The following is a 20,406-nucleotide window of genomic DNA, read 5'->3' as shown; positions in this document are numbered from 1 at the left end:
TTGCCATCGTCCCTGACCAGTAGGCACCATGGGGGCTGGTATGCATAAAAGTAGCATGGGGGCGGCACGGTGGCTCAGTGGTTCGCACTGCAGCCTCACAGCACCAGGGACCCAGGTTCAATTCCAGCCTTGGGCAACTGTCTGTGTGGAGTTTGCACATTCTCCCCATGTGTGCGAGGGTTTCCTCCGGATGCTCCGGTTTCGTCCCACAGACCAAAGATGGGCGGGCTAGGTGGATTGGCCATGCTAAATTGCCCGTACTGTTCAGGGGTGTGTGGGTTATAGGGGGATAGGTCTGGGTGGGATGCTTCAAGGGGTGGTGTGGACCTGTTTCCACACTGTAGGTTATCTAATCTAATTTAGTTCTAAAATAGCTTTGAGCTTCTGACCTTTTTGTAACAAACCCCTTTTTTAAGGTCTGTTAACTTTTATTTTTGTTTAACTGGTTTAAGTTAAATTTGGCTTTCAAAAGAGCATAAGAGCAATTTTCCACCTAAAAGTGTTTAGCCTGTGGAAGATAAATGTAGTCTGCCCATATGCTGTCAGAAGTGTTGTGAATAAACCAATGTGAAAGACAAACCAACTCATGCCTCTTCCTTTGTCAGATGCTTGATCACTAAATTAGCAGATGAGATAAGGTTTTTGTGGTAGGTTTTAACATTTTGCAGTTATTAAATATTTATTCAGTTTCCTCTATTTTAATATATCTAATGATCTAATTCAAAAATTAAGCATATTTGATATTTATGATGAGTTATCATTGATTTTTCAGTGGAATTGCCTTCCTTTATGCTGATTTGACACTTTTCTCTTACGTTTTGTAACTTTGTGACTTTTCAGACTTTAGATCTCAAATTTATTTGCGTCATTTCCATTTTGAAAGTTCTTTGCAAATTCTAATTGGATTTTAAAAATAAATACTGTTTTGATGTGTATCTTGGATATGCAGGTAGTTATAAACATTCTCTATTTATCCTAAAATATCATTATTGTCATCCTCTATTAAATTTAACCAGAATGACTTGATCTTCATTGTTGTGCAGAAATATGTCAAGAAAAAATGTGATCTTTGTACACACCAAGAAAGGGGATCATGTTGCTTTGAATAAATGAAGGTCAAACCACTGCTTAAATCCAAGGATCCAAATGTGAAATCTACCATGTTGTTCTGTTAAACGCTGCTATCAGTTTTCCATATCTCCATTCACATTTGCGGTAAAAGCAACAAGTAATTATTTTTATTTCATTTTGTAACTTTTCCATTTTAAAATGGTTTCAAATCCTCCACACACTGTGTGAATAAAATGTTATTGCAGTAACAAAACTTCGATTAAAGAAGAAATCAGATGATTTTAGCCAGTATATCTCAATTGTGTTTGTGGAATATTTGAGTTTGGTGCCCTAAGCGTTTCGGCACATTGGTCAACTTATAGTTCTTGTCCAGAGTTCTCAATTGCTCAGACCTTCCATAGCGCCATAAATCCATACCGTGTTGGAGAAGTTCAGATTATAACCTTCCTAAGCTGAGGAGTAGGCACATGTTTTTCTTTAACTCCCAGCACAAATTCATCTTCAATTAAGAGGTAACTAATCACAAAATCTTGAAGTGTATGATATTTTCACACAACAGCATATGAAGAATTTGTTCCCTTTTTGTAGCAAGTTAGACATAAGCTATCAATTTTTATGCATGAGTTATAAGCAGCAGCATAACTTGCCTACCCTTATACTCAATGCCCCTTCCAATGAAGACAAGATGCCATAGGTCTTTTTTACTACCTTATCCATCTGCACAGCTACCTTCAGTGATCCATTGACGTGCACAACCAGATCGCTCTGCATATCAATACTCCTAAGGGTTCTGCCATTCATTGTATATTTTTCATCTGTACTTGACATTCCATAATGCCTCATGTTTGTCTGAATTAAACTTCATCTGCCATTTTTCTGCCTATGCCTCCATTGTTTTTATCCAGCGGTTTCCTCTGACAATCCTCCTCACTATCCACAACTCCACCAATCTTTTTTTGTCTGCAAACTTACCATTGAGACCAGCCATATTTTCCTCTGAATCATTGATGTAGAACACAAACAGCAGAGATCCTGGCACTGATCCCTGTGGACCACAACCCTCCATTTGGAAAAGCACCCTTCCACTGCTTTCCTCTGTCACCTATGTCAAAGCCAGTTCTATATCTGTCTTGCTAACTCACCCCTGACACCATGAAGGACCTTGTCAAAGCCTTTACTGAAGTCCATGCAGACAACATCAACTGTTTTTCCCTCATCAATTGTCTTTGTCACCTTCTCAAAAAAACTTAATCAAGTTAGTGAGGGGTGACTTCTGTGCTTAAAACCAAGCTTTCTATTGCTAATAAGTTCATTGGCTACTAAATGCATATAGATCTTTTCCCTGGGAGCCTTTTCCAATAAATTCCCTGCCACTAATGTGAGACTGAAAGGCCTGTAATTTCCTGGATTATCCCTGCTACCCTTCTTAACCAATGGGAGAACATTGGCTTTTCTCCCAGTCCTCTGGAACCTCATCTTTGGCCAAAGAGGATACAAAGATATCTATCAATGATCCAGGAATTCTGGGATAGATCCCATCAGGACCTAAGGACTTATCTACCTCAATACGTTTTAAGATGTACAATATCACTTCCTTTTTAACAACAACTTGGCTTAAAAATTCAACACTCCTTCCCTGTAATCATCCTCCACCAATTCCTTCTCTTTGGTGAATACCGACATAAAGTATTCATTTAGGACCTCGCCTACCTCTTTTGGTTCCACACATAGATTCCCTGCTTTGTACTTGAATGGGCCAACCTTTTCCCTGGCTACCCCCTTGCCTTTTAGATATGTATAAAAACCCTTGGATTTTCCTTAATCCTGTTTGCTAACGATGGCGTACAGTTCAGGTCACCATGCCACAAAAAAGGATGTGGATGCTTTAGGGAGGGTATGGAAAAGGTTTACCAGGATGTTGCCTGGAATGTGAGATTTTAGCCATAAAGGAAGGTTGGATCGACTGGGTTTGTTTCAGCTGGAATGCGGGAGGTCAAGGGGTGACCTGATAGAAGCTTATAAGATTATGAATGGCACGATTGAGTCGAAAGTATGAGGCTTTTCCCCAGGCTGGGGGGGTGGGGGTCAATTTCAAGGGGCCACAAATTCAAGGTGGGGCGAAAAGTTTAAAAGAAATGTGTAAAGCATGATGAGTGCCTGGAACAAGCTGCCAGAGGAAGTGGTGGAAGCAGACACAATAGCAACAATCAAGAAGCACCTGGACAAATACATGAATAGGTAGGGAATAGAGAGATACAGATCCTATAAGTGAAGTCAGTTTTAGTACGGAAGGGCAAAATGTGTTGGTTCAGGCTTGGAGGGGCAAAGAGCCTGTTCTTGTGCTCAGTTGTTCTATGTTATCAGGCAGAATATGAAAGTGAGATACCTGATTCAGCTGATGATTATGCCGCAGGAGGTTGGGAGGAATGAAATAAACACTGCAAAATTTGGCTCCATAGCCCCTATGTTGATGCCGTGTTGGCTGTAGTTTAGGTCCCAAAGGGTAGTTGGGCCATATATTTATGTTTCTGGTGCCAGCTTCAGAAATTGTTCTGGTATTCATAGTGTAGCCCTAGCAAAAACACAGAACAATCAAACTATGGCCATCAGTCTTTAAATTTGATTTGACTCTAGCAGTGGCAGTTTTGACCTCAACATTCCAGCGAATGCCTTTTCTTAACTTTGCATTTGCATTTAGCAGGGGAAAGGACCCCGAATACATCCCTTCTCAGCCCTCCCCCACCCAACCAACCTGCTACTTAAAGGCAGTCATCAACCACTTTCAGATTAGTTGATTTTTTTTTGCTTAGTTAGTACAAATGCTTTGAAGTTTGTCATGCTTTATAAAGTTGGTGACATCTGCAAGAAGTGGTGTAGTATGTGGGAAAGGCTTTAGTCCTCAGTGCATGTGGCAACAATCATGATGCCTTCATTCTGTGGCAGTGTTATGCCATCTTCGTATGCACTACCTTTGACAAAGGTAGCAACAGCAAGACTCAGGCTAAGGTCTGACTATTGAGCACATGATTCTAGTGCACAATCAAATTGCATCATCAAGCAGGAGACTGGAGTAATTAAGCAATGCTTTCACTACCAAAAACACTCTGTAGAAGCCCTCCTGAACTATCTCAGGAGAATCCCACAATAATACTTGGCCTACAGTATCGATATAATGAGAATACACTGGCGGCTACCATGGTACATGATGAGCAGTTGAGAAAGAGGAGGCAACCAACATAGTCACTGTGGCCAAACCATCAGTGATTGGCTTTATCTGATTGTGGTACCATTGAACTCTAACTCAATTCCCCATTCAACAACTATTCCACTTGGCAGACCTTTGGATTGAGAGTCTGCTGTGACTCGTTAGAACTTTGTCAGTTTTTGATAGTGTCCTTAAGAAGTGTCATACCAGAATCAAAACAGAGACTCTGTTTCTCTCCATATTTGCTTGTAGACCTGCTGAGTTTCTCCAGCATCCTCTGTTTCTGATTTCCAGCATCCACAATATTTTGATTTTGTTCCACACCATCCTTTCCTTTTCTAGCCATTAGTGTCGATTTTCCTATGATTCTGAAATAAGGAAAATTGCAAACGAATCGTATAAGTTATGTTTCAAACAAAAACCTTCAGCATAACACTTGAATAACCCTTCTGCATTCTCCTTGTTCCTCACTTCTGTGTATCCTTAGCTTTCCTAACACAGCTACTCCGTGTTATCATAGAGTCAGCAGCATGACTGGTGAGGATTGCAGTTGGTGAAAATGTAGATGGCCTACAGGATGACATTGAGCAGCACTGGAACTAGAAGGACTGAGTTCAGTTGTCATTATTTGAGCAATAGCTGATTGCCAATCAACACAGAGGACACAGACAGAATGGCAGTGGTGGAAGGAAGAATGCTATAATTGGAGGGAACACAGCAGGGCCATCCTTTTTGGATCTGCTGTTACTGTCCCAGGACATCTCTCCACCGTCCTTGCAATATTTCAGAGGACAGATTGTTGGACTACCATGGGATCCTCCAAGTCCCTCTGAGGATCTGTGTGAGGAGTCAGGATGGCAGCAGTCTGAGGCTGCATGGTAGTGGGCTACATTTATGTGCCTTTAATCTGTAGCAGTCAAGGGTGACACAGCTTGTGTTTCAGTTAGAATGAAAGTTGAAACCTCAGACATTGATTCACAGGTTGGTAAGAGAATTGAGTTTAGTCATAGAGTTTTCTAGAACATCCATAGTGGAAAGGATGAGCTCCACATACTGTGCACAGTCATGTGCAAGTTTGGTGCCGGACTCTTCTATGTTCCTTAACAGTCATCAGAGGCTTTCTGATAGGCATCTAATAACGTAACTGTTTGTGTGTATATGCCTCCCTGTCAGCCCTTCATTGTATGCCGCTTGCTCAAAGTCTTCATTTGTGTCCTCTGTACAGAATATATATGCAACCTGGCTGTCCAGCAATCTTGCACCTCAGTTATCCTTTTACCCACTACCCTGATTGTGGGTCACTAGTATTCGCTGCTTTAAAGTTATGACATTAAAGCTACCAACTAGTGTACTCAGTGTCATTATCTGAGTTGGTGGCTGAATGTGTGAGGTCAATTAATGGTGTTTCTTCGTCAGTCTCTTCTTCCTCCTCCATTTCTTATTCCCGTGTTATTGCTTGGCCAAGTTGCACTTTGAGAATGTGTGAAAGGAAAAAGGCACACGGTAGAGTTGTGTGGAGGGGGAGGTGAAGAAAGAAATCTATGCTTACACCATTTTCAACTTTAGATTATGGACTGAGGGATGTCAGGAAGATTAGGTATGTGAGGAATATTAGCTATGAGAAACTACAGTCTTTAATAGTTTCATGCTTGTTCCTGGCCACAGCCTAAGTCAAGGCCACTGCAATCATTGTGAATAACTTCTCCATCTCAAGGCTGAAAGTACGCAACCTGTTCTGTACCCATTACTTGCTGTCTGTGGTTGTGTGTCTCCGTGAACTGCAAATGAGGAGGAGGTGTATAACTGAGAGTGGTGCTATGTATTTCAGTGATGTGCTTGTGATGGTTGAATTGCTGGCTGTGTGTGCAAGCTGTGGGTGTGCAGTTCCGATTTCAGCAGTGCTAATTGTGGGAAGGTGATGTGAAAGTACAAATATGGCAAAATGATTCATGATTGATGGAAATTGTTGGTTGGTGAAATGAAAGGTGAAAGTTTTGGTAAATTGAGCACAGCATGATTCTAATTGTCAGATGGTTAGATAAGGCATTCAAAGATTCATTCAGTGACCTTGTCTAATTGTGTAAGGTCATCGAACTTCTTGTGGTGCTGCATCCATGCCTTCTAGGACTCAGTGATACACAACATGATTTTTGTTTTCATCTCCATTGCTTTCACAATACCTGATTGGAGGATCTCTTGGTTTCCTGTGGACAGAAGTTTCCTCTCTTTTGAGTTCATCTCCTGCACTGTGGATTTCCATTATGAAGAGAACTTTGGAGTATAATCTTAGCCATGTTGTGCCTTTACCAGTTGAAACATATTTTTAATGCGACCTTTAGCACCTGCTGCAATAAAATTAACCTCACCTAAAATAATTGCATGCAGACTTTAGTCTAGCTGGAAATCATGCTAGCCACTTCCTGTTTTATACTTCTGGTGAGTTGTACAGTCGCTGAAGAGAGCACACAGCACTGGCTTTATGCAGGCAGCACAAGCTTTGCACTACTACCTGCAAAGGTAGGAAGGAACTTTGGTTAATGCTGTTAATGTTATTGTCCCTTAATCCATTTTCAGGGACTATTCAACGTGTCCCCTAGAATTTTTCTGAATTTATATTTCACAGTATCAACTTTAAATTCCAAAAGCTGAGAGCAATGTAATGTTTTAAAACCAGTTCATGACATGACCTCGGGGATGCTTAGGAAATGGTGTCTTGAAAAGAATTCTGCCTTTTTATTTTATATCACAGATTTTTAATTTATTCTAATCATGAATTGTAGATAATAGTTGCAGCCTACTCTGGTCAGGCTTAATGCAAGGCAGATGACAGATTTTACTTTTGAGTCTCTGTATTCATTCAGCCTGTCATTGGAGCCCTTCTCCTATCATAAAAGGATAATGAGCTGGTGCCAGTGCAGCTTATTTTGCCTGAAAAAAAAATTGGTGTTGTTTCTGTTTGTAACAAATGATTAATATTGTTGTCTAAGTTTCAACATTTTTTGAAACTAGCACTTTAATGTCTAATTTTTGATTGTTTGCAGGTCGTTATGGCTGAATTTTGCTTCACCCTGAGGTACCGTATTTACATTTGAACTATATAAATTACGTTATGGAAAAGTAATGCATGGTTAACAGTCAATTATTCTATTCTCTTACAAACTACAAAGCATTTCTGAGCTAGGTTCATTGTTTGAAGATAAAACTGAGTCCTGACAATTGCACTGTATCAATTTATTATTCAAAAATATTTTACAGTTTCAGTAAGTTTGAAATGGAGCAGCATCTTCTTTTTGTTCCCTGTTTTGTTCGATCTGTTTCTTTCCCCTCTCCCTTATTTTCCTGTCCCCAGCATGTTGGTATGCATAAAGGTATGGTTCAATAGGCACGAGCCTTCTTTTAAGTGGCTGTGCCGTGTTCGTAGGCTTAAGCAGTAGTTGGCAGGCTCCTTGTTTTTAAAATATATTAAAGCTAAGTCTGAAGTAAACATTTTCAGCAAGGATCATAGGATAGCTATGAGGATTGATAGCATGGACTGTAATGTTCAGACACCCTCTATGGTTTGAGATGTGCCAACTCAGCACACATTGTTGATTAAAATGTAAAATTCCTTTGTGGTTTTTCAGGATCATTGCAATATTGTTGTTGCATTTATGCCAGTAGGGGATCTGTAAAGTGAACCATTAACAATTACTCCATTTTAAATTGAGAACACAATTTTAACATGAAAACTGGTGACTAAATCAAGTCAAAAATAGCACTTAGCTCACCAAATAATCCAGAAAGATGCTCTGCAAGGTTTTATGTTTTAGCCCAAGGAATACTTATACAAAGGAATCAAAAGTTACTATTTCAGCAGTAAAATTTTTGATCTAAATATCAATTGACTGATAATATCCTTTCTGGTAACTAATTGATATTACCTGTGTTACTGAATATAACTTGTAGATATTTATTTATTTAGGTTGACTAGCTAATTTAGTATGAACATTCCCATTAATTTTTATAACAAAAGAAAACTACTGGGATATTGGAAATCTGAAACAGAAACAGACAATATTGGAAAAACACAAGTATTTTGGCACCACCTGTGGAGAAAGAAACAGATTTAAAGTTTTAAGTCCAGTATGACTCTTCAGAACTGAAAGGGATTGGAAAATTGGCTTTCCATGTGAAAATAAATAAAAAACACATTTTCCAGCATTTTTCAAAAACTCTGTTTCTCTTTCCACAGATGCTGCCATACCTGTTAAGTTTCTCCAGCATTTTCTGTGTTTGTCTCATTCATTTTTCTTTGGGTAGGTGGAATCCTGCTGTACATTATAGATTGAATTAAGCAAAGGGAACCTGCTCACAAACATGAAAATAAAGCAAAACATTGCAGATGATGTAAGTCATAAATTAAAAACTGAAAATGCTGGAAATACTTAGCAAGTTTGGAATATCTCAGAGACACAAAACTAACGTTTCTTATTGAATATTATTCTCGTGCTGGTGACCATGTTTGATTTGAGGAAACATAGGCCTTTGTAAAGGCTTCCTTATATCAGGATCCTGCACAGATAGGTTATCAATATTCTAAGTTACATGGATGTGAACCTGACAACATTTATCTCTTAATGTTTACATTTGAACTATATAAATTATGTTATGGAAAAGTAATGCATGGTTAACAGTCAATTATTCTATTCTCTTACAAACTACAAAGCATTTCTGAGCTAGGTTCATTGTTTGAAGATAATCTCGTTAATGTTCCAAACATTATAAAATGACTTCTTTACCATTATAATGCCACCTCAGTTTTTGGGTAAAAACTCTCGAGAGTGTCAGCTATTTCCTGATTACTGTAACTTTCTGCAGATATGTTGCTGTCTTGTTCAGCATGAGATAAGCTATTTAATTGCCAAAGTCACATCTTAGTCTGGTGTTCTGTGATCCAAGAATGATTAGTACAAATGTTATGAGCTTGTGCAACAGTTACTTATATTTCTTTTAAAGTATTTCTGATCTAGTTTCTATAATATTGCAGAACATCTTTTATGATAGAGCTAGCAAGGTTCTCAGGGATAATCTGCGAAGATAAGTGTCTCACTTTCTAACAAACCACTGATGTCTTTGCAGTTATACTTTCATAACATTTTTATAATACAATCCCCTCATTTTTCAGCCACATTTAATGTTTTTTTTACCAGAGCATTGATTTCTCTTGGCATGGTTAAATTCAATGACTAGTTCAGAATGTTGTAATATTGTTACTGAAATCCAATCATTCTATAAAGTTTCTTCTGATGAGTCCAAGTGCATAAGTCACAGAAAGAAATGACGTAAAAAGCAAGTGAAAGCTTGAAAGCTTGTCTTAAGAGAACTTTAATGCAAAGGGGAGGAAGTTGTGCTTTTCTATATCCAAGTTTACTATCATATTTTGTATATAAGACAAATTAAATATTATGAAATGGAATCTGAAATATTATTGAAGGTTCTTATACAATCATTGAAGAGTACAGGAACTTTACAAAAGGAATCAGTAATAAGACAGCACAGCTCCTAAATATCAGGGCAAGGATTTCAGAAATATGTTTGGTATCTATTTACAATATTCTAGATACTAATTTTTTTTAGTAGCTCTTTTTAAACAATATTTTGCTTATGAAACTGGTTCTGGTCGTGAAGTATTCTAATTGGACCTGTTGCTTACTTTTTTCATTTACCAAACAATGCATTAGAAGGTCAGCCTCATTTTAAAGATTCAATTTGATGAAACATTAAAATATATTTAATTTTGAACTACAATTAGACCTTCAACATTTTCAATCAACTTCACCTTTTCAATAGCATGCTAAATCGAGAGGTTGTTCTTGCTAACTCAAAACGGTATTAAATTGTCTCATTCAAGGTATGCATGCTCTACTTTTAAAATGACATTATGGATCGGATTGGATCAATTCTTAACCTTAAATCAAATCAGAATGTGGCCAGTTAAAGGGAATTCAAATCATATATTTTTAGAGGTTCACTGGAATTATTTAAAACAAAATGATTGTAAATTACAATTTTTGTTGAACATCTTAGTACCCCGAAATCTCATGCAATAATCTTGAATTTGAGTGAACAAGCTAGGAATGAAATTTTATGTCTCTTCCACAATTTGTCAGTCTAACATAGATCTTGTTACTGTTACTAGTCAAGAAATGAATAAAATCTGTCAAGATTCATATTTCTGACCATAGTCTATCTTGTGTGTGTATATTGGAGGAGTATCTCAATTGCAATTTCTATTCCTCAGTGATTAGCAAGTCTGCCAACAGTCACTGTCCAATACATGCTTGTGCCTATGGAACAATATGCTACACATGTCACTGCCTACAGGAGATAAAGAAAAGGAGAGAAAACTTTGGAAAATATTTGATTTATTTTCCTGTTTATCATTGAATTCCAAGCTAATCTGTTTATAATATGATAATGATGTTGAAATTATTGCAGTAGGCATTGCTCAACAGCAGTTGAAACTTCAAGTAGATCTCAGGTAAAACACAAAGTTCTCAAACACCAACTTGGGTAAATGTTATTGTATTGTTTCTTCCTAAGGAGGGAGAAAGAATATTTCATAACATTGAATATGAATGTGGATAAGTTTGCAACTCAGACACTGAGGCTTGTTTATTTGCAAAGTGAAACTTGGATCCTTTTATAAATGAAGTTTTTTTTATATTACAACAGTAATTATACTAGAAAAGTACTTAATTGGCACTAAGTCCATTCAGGATGCCCTCAGATTGTGAAAGGAACTATATAAATGCAATTTATTTCTTTATTCTTGAAACTGAAAGCAAAGGAGCTGAAGCAATTGTATTTGGGTAGCTGTGAGCTTAAGATTGGAAATAAGGTTTTTGTTGCATATTTCTTACAGTGGGAGGTAGCAGTCATATTAAATAATGGTCAAGCTTCCGGCCTTAAATGCCCATCTGCCACTCTGTGTTTCGAAATGAGTTCAGCAATCAATCATTAGTTAACCAGAAAATAGATGGACAGCTTTGGCAGTCGCAGAATGATGACAGAATATCTGCTTCCAGCCTAACAACTGCAGACAACAGCAAAACTAGCATCTCTACACATCAGTTCACAGAGAAAATGTTGCAGGATGATTTGCTGCAAGATGGACAGAAAGAAAATAGATAAATCGGAATAGACAACTAATGAAGCAATGTTGACAAAAAGATGTGCACGTACAAAAGGAGAGAAGTAGACCATACAGCCTATCAAGCCTGCACCATCATTCACTAAGATCCAGAGTTAAGCTGATTGTAATCTCAAATCTGGATTCTCACCAACCACTCATAACTTTTCACCGCTTGCTTAATAACAATCTATTCACCTCTGCCTTAAAATATATTCAAGATTCTGGCCCCTCTGACTTTTCAAGAAAATACCAAAAGATCACCACCCTCTGAGATGTTTTTTCACATAATCTCTGTTTACCTAACTTTGCGACAATGACCCCTAATTCTAGCTTCAACCATTGGAAGACACATACTTTCCATATCTGACCTGTCAAGACAGGTATCTTGCAACGTTATGGGGAAATTTTCAAGGGCAGAGAGTTTTTAACAGATATAAGGCCGTCAGAGACAGGTTCTAAAATGTAAAATCAGATCAAACCATGATTCCATCAGAATGTCGGGGCAAAGGGAGGAAAACACCAGATACTGAAGACTGAAGGATGCATAACAACCTTTCTGTGATCAGATATCTGGCTGAACATAATGATACAAACTCTTTAGTTTCCTATATAGAGCACAATTACCTGCATTAGTACTCTAAGTGCTTTACCTCATTTGTTACAGCAATGGGTATTTACACATAGAGCTACCTGAGGTGTCAAACTGTTAGTGTTGCAACAATATAAAAGACATCAATGATCTTGCAGAATTTCTGTATAATTGGCAAATGAATTTCAAGACAAGTGTATAATGGCATGTTTTGGTAAAAAGAGTAATGAGGACCAATCTTCCTTGGAAAATGTTACTAAATCTGATGGAAGAATCGAGGGGTCTTCAAATACATGAATCACAAAAAGTTGTGATCAGGTAGTAAGGCCATTATAAAGGAAAGCAAATAAAGTTCTGTTGATGTTACTGAAGGATTTGAAGTACTGTCCATCTATCAGCATACAAGTCAGGAACAAAATAAACCATTCAGCGCTTTGAGCTGGCCGTGACTTTTATGTTACAACTTTCACATTACCATCTACGCTGGTAATCTTTGATTCCCCTGCCTATCATGAATCTATCTAGCCCTATCTTAAAAATATTCAATGATCTTGCTTCCATTGTTTTCTGAGGCAGAGGGTACCAAAGATGCATAATCTTCTGAGAGAAAAGGATTCTCCTCATCTTTGAACTAAAAGGGTGATTCCTAATTCAAAATAAACATTTCCTAGTTCTGGATTCCTTTAACAACTGTAAAATCCTCTCAGCCTCTGATGTTCCAGAGAAAATCTAAGATCACAACCTATTCAGCCTCCCTTTATAGCACAAACCCTCCAACCCTAGGAATGTCCTTGTAAACCTTTTCTGAACCCTTTCAAGTTTCACAGCATCCTTCTTATAACAGGGAGACCAGAATTGCATGCGGTATTCCAAAAGTGGCCTAACCAATGTCCTGGAGAGCTGTAACATGACCTCCCAACTCCTATACTCAATGAACTGACCAGTACAGGCAAGCATACCAAACACCTTCTTCACTATCCTGTCTACCCGCAACTCTACTTTAAAGGAACTTTGGACCTGCACTCCAATGCCTCTTTGTTCAGCCACACTTCCCTGGACGTTACCACTAAGTGTATAAGTCCTGTTCTGATTTGCCATTCCAAAATGCAGCACCTTGCATTTATGCTGAGCGGAATAGTTGATCATATGCTATTTCTTGGGCATGTGTAAAATCTGTGACAAGTAGCTCAGAATGTGACAACTGGTTACCTAGCTACAAGAAAACCTGAAATAATAGAGACTATTTAATTCACCAAGCTGATTTCCTCCACATATCATTGAAGCCTACTCAACCTTGGGCCACACCAAAACTGATTGACTTCCTGAGGCTATCTGATACCGTTTTGTTTTCAGTTCTTCAATTTAGTGGCTCTCTGGATGGAATCAGAAACAAGAAGAACAAAACCCTGCATTTCCATAGTACCTTTCACATACTCAAAATATGCCCAAAGCACATTTCAGGCAATAAATTACCTTTTGAAGTGCAGTTGCTGTTATGCCCTAGGGGATGCTGAAGCCAATGTGCACACAGCAAGCTCCCACAAACAATATGTAATTGATAGATACTTTTTTTCTTGTTTACTGATGTTAATTAAAAGGCTGGCTAGTTATCTTGCATAGCCCATTTATAGAATGTAAAGGATATTAATTTGACTATTGAAATGAGAAGTGGATATGTACAGTAAAATCTAGTAATTGAGTTCTCCTTGAGATACTGAGAACACCTCTTATTTGTCAGTAACTTTGGATTTGTCTTCTGTGGTTACATATACAACACATTGTATGTCTCCAACGGGATAAACATTGAAGTACTAAATATTATTAGAACATGTGTTGGAAGCAAAATCTTAAACAGAAAAAAAATCTACATTGATATCTTTTTAATGTGGCATTAAAGGCACAAAATAATTTGATTTTCATGTTAATGTTTTTTTAATGTCTTAAAATCTGGGGTACTAAAAACATATTTTTTTCACAACATACATGTCCATAATTTCAAAAGGCACAGCTGTTTTTTTTTGTTCGTATGTTAACCAGGGTACAATATCCCTGCCTTGTAAATGTTTATCAAAGATAGATTTGAACATTCACAAAAGCAGTTGTCAGAAAATCAGGACTTTTTGTTCTTATGAAAAGTTTATTGTCCTGTTATTGTGATTCTCCCAGTGTCCTTCCTGTAAAGCAATATAACTAATAATTTTGGCTGGATTATAACAATCCAGAGATATGTTTGCCATCCTTCAGACTTGATAAGAGAACTTCATATCAACTTCCATAGTATCCATTAAAATAATGCTGTTCAAAAGAGTAACAATTCATTTTGTGTTGTACCAATTCCACGTTATGCAATAATGAGTTTTGCTTCAGTAGAAATGTAATCTGCATATAGAAAGTGACCGTTTGTTTTAATCGTGAGATAATGCTTTGGCAGAAAGTCCACATTTTAATTAGACATTTCCCCCTTCTGACGTCTACATCAAAGACATTTGGGAAATGACTGCCAGACTACTCAGATCTCTTGGCATCATGGTAGCCCACAAACCCACCAACACATTAAAACAGCAGCTAATGAACTTAAAAGACCCTATACAGACAACAAGCAAAACAAACGTCATCTACAAAATACCTTGCAAGAACTGTGACAAACACTACATTGGGCAAACAGGCAGAAAGCTCACCACCAGGATACATGAACATCAGCTAGCCACAAAAAGACATGACTCACTATCACTAGTATCCTTACATACAGATGAGGAAGGACACCACTTTGATTGGGACAACACATCCATCCTAGGACAAGCCAAACAGAGACACGCATGAGAATTCCTAGAAGCATGGCATTCCAACTGGAACTCCAACAACAAACACATTGATTTGGAGCCCATCTACCATCCTCTGAGAAAAAGAACAGGAAATGACATCACCAACCCAAGGGAACCTAAACAGATAAACAGAAAGCGGGACATAACACCAGTGCTTCACTAGAGGCTCGCTGATGATGTTACCTGGAATGGTAACGAAATGTCTGAAAACTAACCTTCCAGCTCAGCGAGCAAACTCACATCCATTTATTCATCCATTTCGATTGTGAAATGACTTTACCATCACCTAATAGTCTGCAATTACTCTAGCACTTTGGGGAAATTACTGCAGGAAAACTGTATTTCTGAATGTTCTTCTTAAAATCAAATGTTTATTGGGCATGAGCAGTTGCTTTGACAGTTTTTATTTGATGTTTGATAATTTTTCCTCCTACAAAGGAGTCAGTAGGTGAGACATACCAAAGCCTCCTCACTGTCAACAGTAAGGGTCAAAATAGCTTCAAACATTCAGGGCTGCCATGCACATATATACCTTTGGGGTTTTTTTGCCCTTTTTTTCAAGGAGATATTCTTGGTGTACAGAGAACAATGTTAGCAAATTGTATGTGAGCTTGCACGACATACAGTATTTGCTGAACTGCTTGAGCCAAATGGTCTGTTTCTGTAGCATTTATCCTATGGAAGTAAGTTAAATTTTGGAACGATTGAAACCATTTTCTTCAGTTTCCACTGCGAACATCATTCCTTCCAGACTCCACTCCTCACTCTTGTCATGATTTGTACTTCTCTAGATTACTCTCAACCTTGATGGAGTTTGCTCCATCATTAATTTATTTAACATCATCTCTGCAACATTGCCCTTCTCTGAATGTGCCTCAGCCTGTGTGCAGTTGAAACTTTCATCTTTCCCTTTGAAGCCTCAAGGCTCGAACTATGACTGTGCTTTTCTGGCTAGGCTTCTACATTTCACTCTCTGTGCACTTGAGCTTATTCTAAAACTTTTTTCCTACTGCATTCCCTTGCATTTCTGTCTGCATTATGTTCTGTTCAGCCATCAGCTCATGGCTTGCTGATCTTCATTGGCTTGACTCTGGCAATGCAACAATTTAAAAATTTTTAGCCTTCTTTCCCAATCTTCCCATTACCCTATTCCGTCTTAGTTGTGTAACTTTATTACGATGAAAAACTCTCTGGCATCTCTTCCCATGCACCCCCCCCCCACGCCAATTTTGATCTTTGACCCATTTCCAATTTTAGCAGTGCCCAGAATTTAAGGTAACTTGCTCCGTAAAGCCCGTGTCGCTATAATTCTGACCATTCTTTCATGTGATCATAAAACTCACCTGTTTGACTAAGTTGTTTCTCTTAATAAACAGATAACTGGATATGCTGGAAATCTGAAATAAAAATAGAAATTTCTGGAAAAAACTCAGCCAGTCTGGCAGCATCTGTGCAGAGAAACTATACTTTACGTTCCGAGCCCAGAAAGGCCATTGGGCCCGACATGATAAAACCCAGTGAGACGTTTGTTTTGACAGTGCTCCTCTGAAGTGATTTGAGCTATTTTACAAGGTTTAAGGTGTTCCTCTGAAGTGATTTGAGCTATTTTACATGGTTAAAAGTGCCATGTAAGTTGTCGTAAGCATTTGAAAATTGACTTTCTTGCATTGGTCCTAACGAGTGTAAAGCGAAAAGCTTTGGCAACACGTCTCTTTTCGACAAAGTTTATGTCTAATAATGCTCCTGCGGAAGACGCTATTTCAAGACAAACTTGGCTGATCAGAACCTACATCTTTCAGGTTGTAGTTTTGCCATTCCCTTCTTGTTTTGTCATCCCGTAGTTCGCTCTGAACTGTATCGATACGGAGCCATGTGGTCGAGAGGAGTTTCATTATTCTGTGTAGCTCAGAAACTCGGGACTGGGGGAGGTTGTTGTTATGGAATTTGCAAAAGAAAAACAAAGCCTGCAGCTCACTTTGAATTTGTATGTTGCGCAGAAGCGACGGGGATTTATACTCTGGTTTGGCATGGACATGCTGTTCGAGCTGTGTTGGGGCATTTAGATTAGCTGTCGGAGTTACCTTGGTTTTGGAGTTGTGTGCGTGGAGAAGGTTGGAGACAGAGAGAGACTCAGAAGCTCTGGTGTGTCCTGATGTGCCTGACGTCAGCGGACTGATCTCTCCTCCTCCTTCTCCTCCTCCCTCCAGAGTATCTCGGAGATTTCGAGAGAGAATGAGTGAGTGAGGAGATTGTGGACGGAAAAAGCCGCCCGATTGTTTTTTTTAAACCTCTGTGCAGGTATAGCCAACAGGCATGACTGAGATCCGCACAGCATAGCGCTGAGAGGAGTGGACAGAGGGGGGGAAGAGAGAGAGAGGAGGGGGATTGCGAGACACGCTCACTGCTTTCTCTGAAAGCTGTCACACACCCTGAGAACAGATTATTTTGTTTTGGGGGTGGGGAGGATTCCTTCGCCGTTTTCCTTCCCGCCCGGTGTTGCCGAGGACAGAGAGGGAGCTGCGAGCCGTTCTGGATGCTGGATAAATGGTGGGGTGGGGGGGGCCCGAAGCCCGCAGCCCTGGATTAATGCTGGAGGAGAGAGAAACGAGAGCGGCGGCTGCTGCTGCTAACTCCCGACCGAGCTCGACAATGCCGAGGTAAAAGCCCTTCCCTTCAAAAATAACCGTTTCTCCGTTCTCATTCAGAAGCCCAGCACTAGCTTCTTGTTCCGTCCTGTTTGTTCTTTCGCGTTTGCTGTGATTGTGTTCGGAGTTGGATATTCCTGATCTGTTGAATGAATGTCTCCACAGGCAGGAAGAGCAATATTTTTGGTTTATTGCACGTTTACCTTTATTTTACAAAGGGGAAAAAACAACAAACTGATATATTTCGTTGCAGTTTCTGCATTTGGGAAAAAGAGGTGAAGCATAACCAAAAGTGTTGGTGCACCAAGTATCTGGGAGATAATCTTAGTCTCCCTTTTGTGGGATATTCCCCCCACCCTCCCCCCGGTGTGTGAAGTTATGTTTATAGAGCAGCATCGAGGTTAAAAATAATCATGGAGAAGGGATTTGAACTCTTTCCGAGATTGCTCGGGTATTTTCAGGACATACCCGAGTGGCGGCTGGAACATATTCCAAATGCTATTTCTTCTGTTTATTCTAGTGGTGGAGGGACCTACACAGGAAACTCCAGCCGGACCTCAGCTGCATTTTTTTGGGTGGGAGACAGATTTTCAAATTCGCCAGTTCCACATTGACTTCCCTGCGGGTCAGGTTATTTCCATGTTCTAACCACGTTGCCCTTCCTTCACATTCGGAACACCCTGGTTAACAAATCTTTTTCTGTGTTCCCAAACGGAAAATTAAGGGTTAGAAAAGGAATCTGGACCCCCCCGCCCCCTCATATCAGCCAGAAGGTAAACTGGAGTGGGGACGTCCCTAGAGGGAGAGAATCCGCTCCTTTCACTGGAAGCTCACATTTCCCATTTGTCAAGAGGCACGGCCGCGGGCGGATTCTTTGTTTCTCTGACAACCACATGGACCGGTACTTCTCCAGAGCCAGCTGCTTTTTTTTTCACTCTGCCGTCCGCGAAGGAATCAAACTTAACCCAGTCTAGACGAGGAGTTGTTCCTTCCTCTGAGTGCAGAGAGAGTGTGTGGTTGGAGAAGTGCACGCAACTTCTCCTCCCACTTACACCGGTCGTCAAGAGCAGGAGTCGAGGACAGGGATAGAAGGGTTTTCAGTACTTCATCCCCACTTCCTCAACCCGCTGCCTCTACCCCTCCTTCCTACACCACTTTACTCCTTGACCCCCACCAATCCACTTTCACTCTCTCCCCACGCGTGTGTCCCCCTCTCGCCCCAACCCTGCCTGTCTCCCCGTGTCTCCCTTCACCGACCTTCCCTTCCCCCGTGTCTCCCTTCACCGACCTTCCCTTCCCCCGTGTCTCCCTTCACCGTCTTTCCCTCCCCCATTTTCCTTCACCATCCCCGCGTCCTTTTTCCCACCCCTGTCCCCACTCCACCCCGTCCCCCGTTCACTCCTTCACCCTCCCCCCTCCCCCCTTAACCATTCCCTTTTTTCGCTACCCTGACCCTTCCCTCCGTGTTGCCTGCCGCACTACTTGTCCTGCTGCTCTTAACATCCTTGACCCCCTTCCCATCCCTGCCCCATTTCCCCATCCACCTCTGTCCACTCTCTTCCTCCTGTTCTCCCTTCCCCTGTCCCATCCTGTCCCTGGCCCTCTTCCTCCGTCCCACACCCCCATCCCACAACCCCTCCATTCTCCTACCTTTTCCATCCCTCTTGCACCCTTCAATGCTTGCAACCCGGTCCTCTTGTTCCCTGCCCACCCAACTAACCTCCCCTCTCTCATTTCCCCTCCCTCACAGGCTGTATCCCTCACAGAGGATTGTTGGCTGACCATGCTCAAAATGCTGGCCACCCTGTGTCCCTGTTCTCTGCTCCCCCAGCTCCAGCACACTCCAGCACACTGTGCTATCTGTTTCTGAACATGATCTGGGGCCATTTCTAAATCTAAGAGTTACATGGCATTTATATCCATGCTGCTCTTTTTTTCAGGTATATTTTTTACAATGCTGAGTCACTTCTAAATATACATTTTCATCAGTTAAATACAAGTGAACGTGTTTAAGAACCAACTGTGCCCTGTATGCACAGGTTATTTTGATGTTTTGAAATTTATGTAAGAAGCTTTGCATTTATATAAATGAAGTCTTGCTCACAGAGGTAGGATGGAAGGTGAAGTGTACTCCCCTTACTGTGAAAAATATGTACAAATAAAAGAATAAAACCTCACTTGATTATTTAAAAATATATCAAACCCTCTGATAATTTTCAATCATTTTTACAGGTATAGGTATGACAATTTGAATTTAATTATTGGTGATTAGGGACAAGCCTGTGACTCTAAATAACTACTGTAACAAACATCTCATTGTGCAAGCAGCAATGATTTTAACAAGTGTAAGATTTGTCTGAGAGCAGATGCACATGAAACATAGACTGAATCTTCAGTGACACAGTGATGTTGAAAGAACCTTTTATATTTTCTTCTCAACATCTTCACTCATGGTACCTTCTTTAACATCTAGTTACAGATGGTTTGTGATCACTTTCAGAATTGAGGCAGTGATGTGCTGGTGAATCAACTGCATGCCTTCCTGAATGGGTAACTACAGCCATTGGGTGGAATAAAGTCAGTGCTTTAAAATATTCACTCATAAATGATCAATGATTTATAACCCAGAGCAACAACAAACTATTTCCTCTGACAGGCTACACTGAAAGCTTCTTCATGATGGATATGCAGAAACGTAAAAATTTGATGATGAATTTTAGAGTCATTGAGCTTTACCTTCTTCAGCATTTAACCAAGGACTCAGCCTAGAATGCAGTGGTTATATTGCTTGATCTATAACAAACAATTTTATCAAAGTATAGCCTGAAATTCCCAAAAAGGGACGTGATAAAATGAGTGTTAAATCACAAAAGGTAACGTTTTGACAAATACATAGCCTG

The 20,406-nt window shown here is 39.7% G+C and overlaps 1 protein-coding gene across 31 annotated transcripts in view; it reads left to right on the top strand.

Annotated features, from left to right (window-relative positions):
• The window catches only part of LOC125450923 (receptor-type tyrosine-protein phosphatase delta), a 2,532,553-nt gene that overhangs the window by 1,967,068 nt on the left and 545,079 nt on the right, over positions 1-20,406 (top strand). For 24 of the 31 annotated variants that reach the window (XM_059644541.1, XM_059644540.1, XM_048527343.2 and 21 more), the window contains one exon: positions 7,318-7,349. The gene's annotated coding sequence lies outside the window, so the exon portion shown is untranslated. Of the gene's footprint in view, positions 1-7,317; positions 7,350-17,040; positions 17,519-20,406 lie in introns of those variants that run through there. The other 7 variants (XM_048527367.2, XM_059644568.1, XM_048527368.2 and 4 more) reach the window with 5 other exon arrangements.

This window comes from Stegostoma tigrinum, chromosome 3, assembly GCF_030684315.1.
Source record: "Stegostoma tigrinum isolate sSteTig4 chromosome 3, sSteTig4.hap1, whole genome shotgun sequence".
In the NCBI taxonomy this organism is placed as follows: domain Eukaryota; kingdom Metazoa; phylum Chordata; class Chondrichthyes; order Orectolobiformes; family Stegostomatidae; genus Stegostoma; species Stegostoma tigrinum.
The sequence above is the reverse complement of the archived record's forward strand: the minus strand, read 5'-3'. Positions and strand labels throughout refer to the sequence as shown.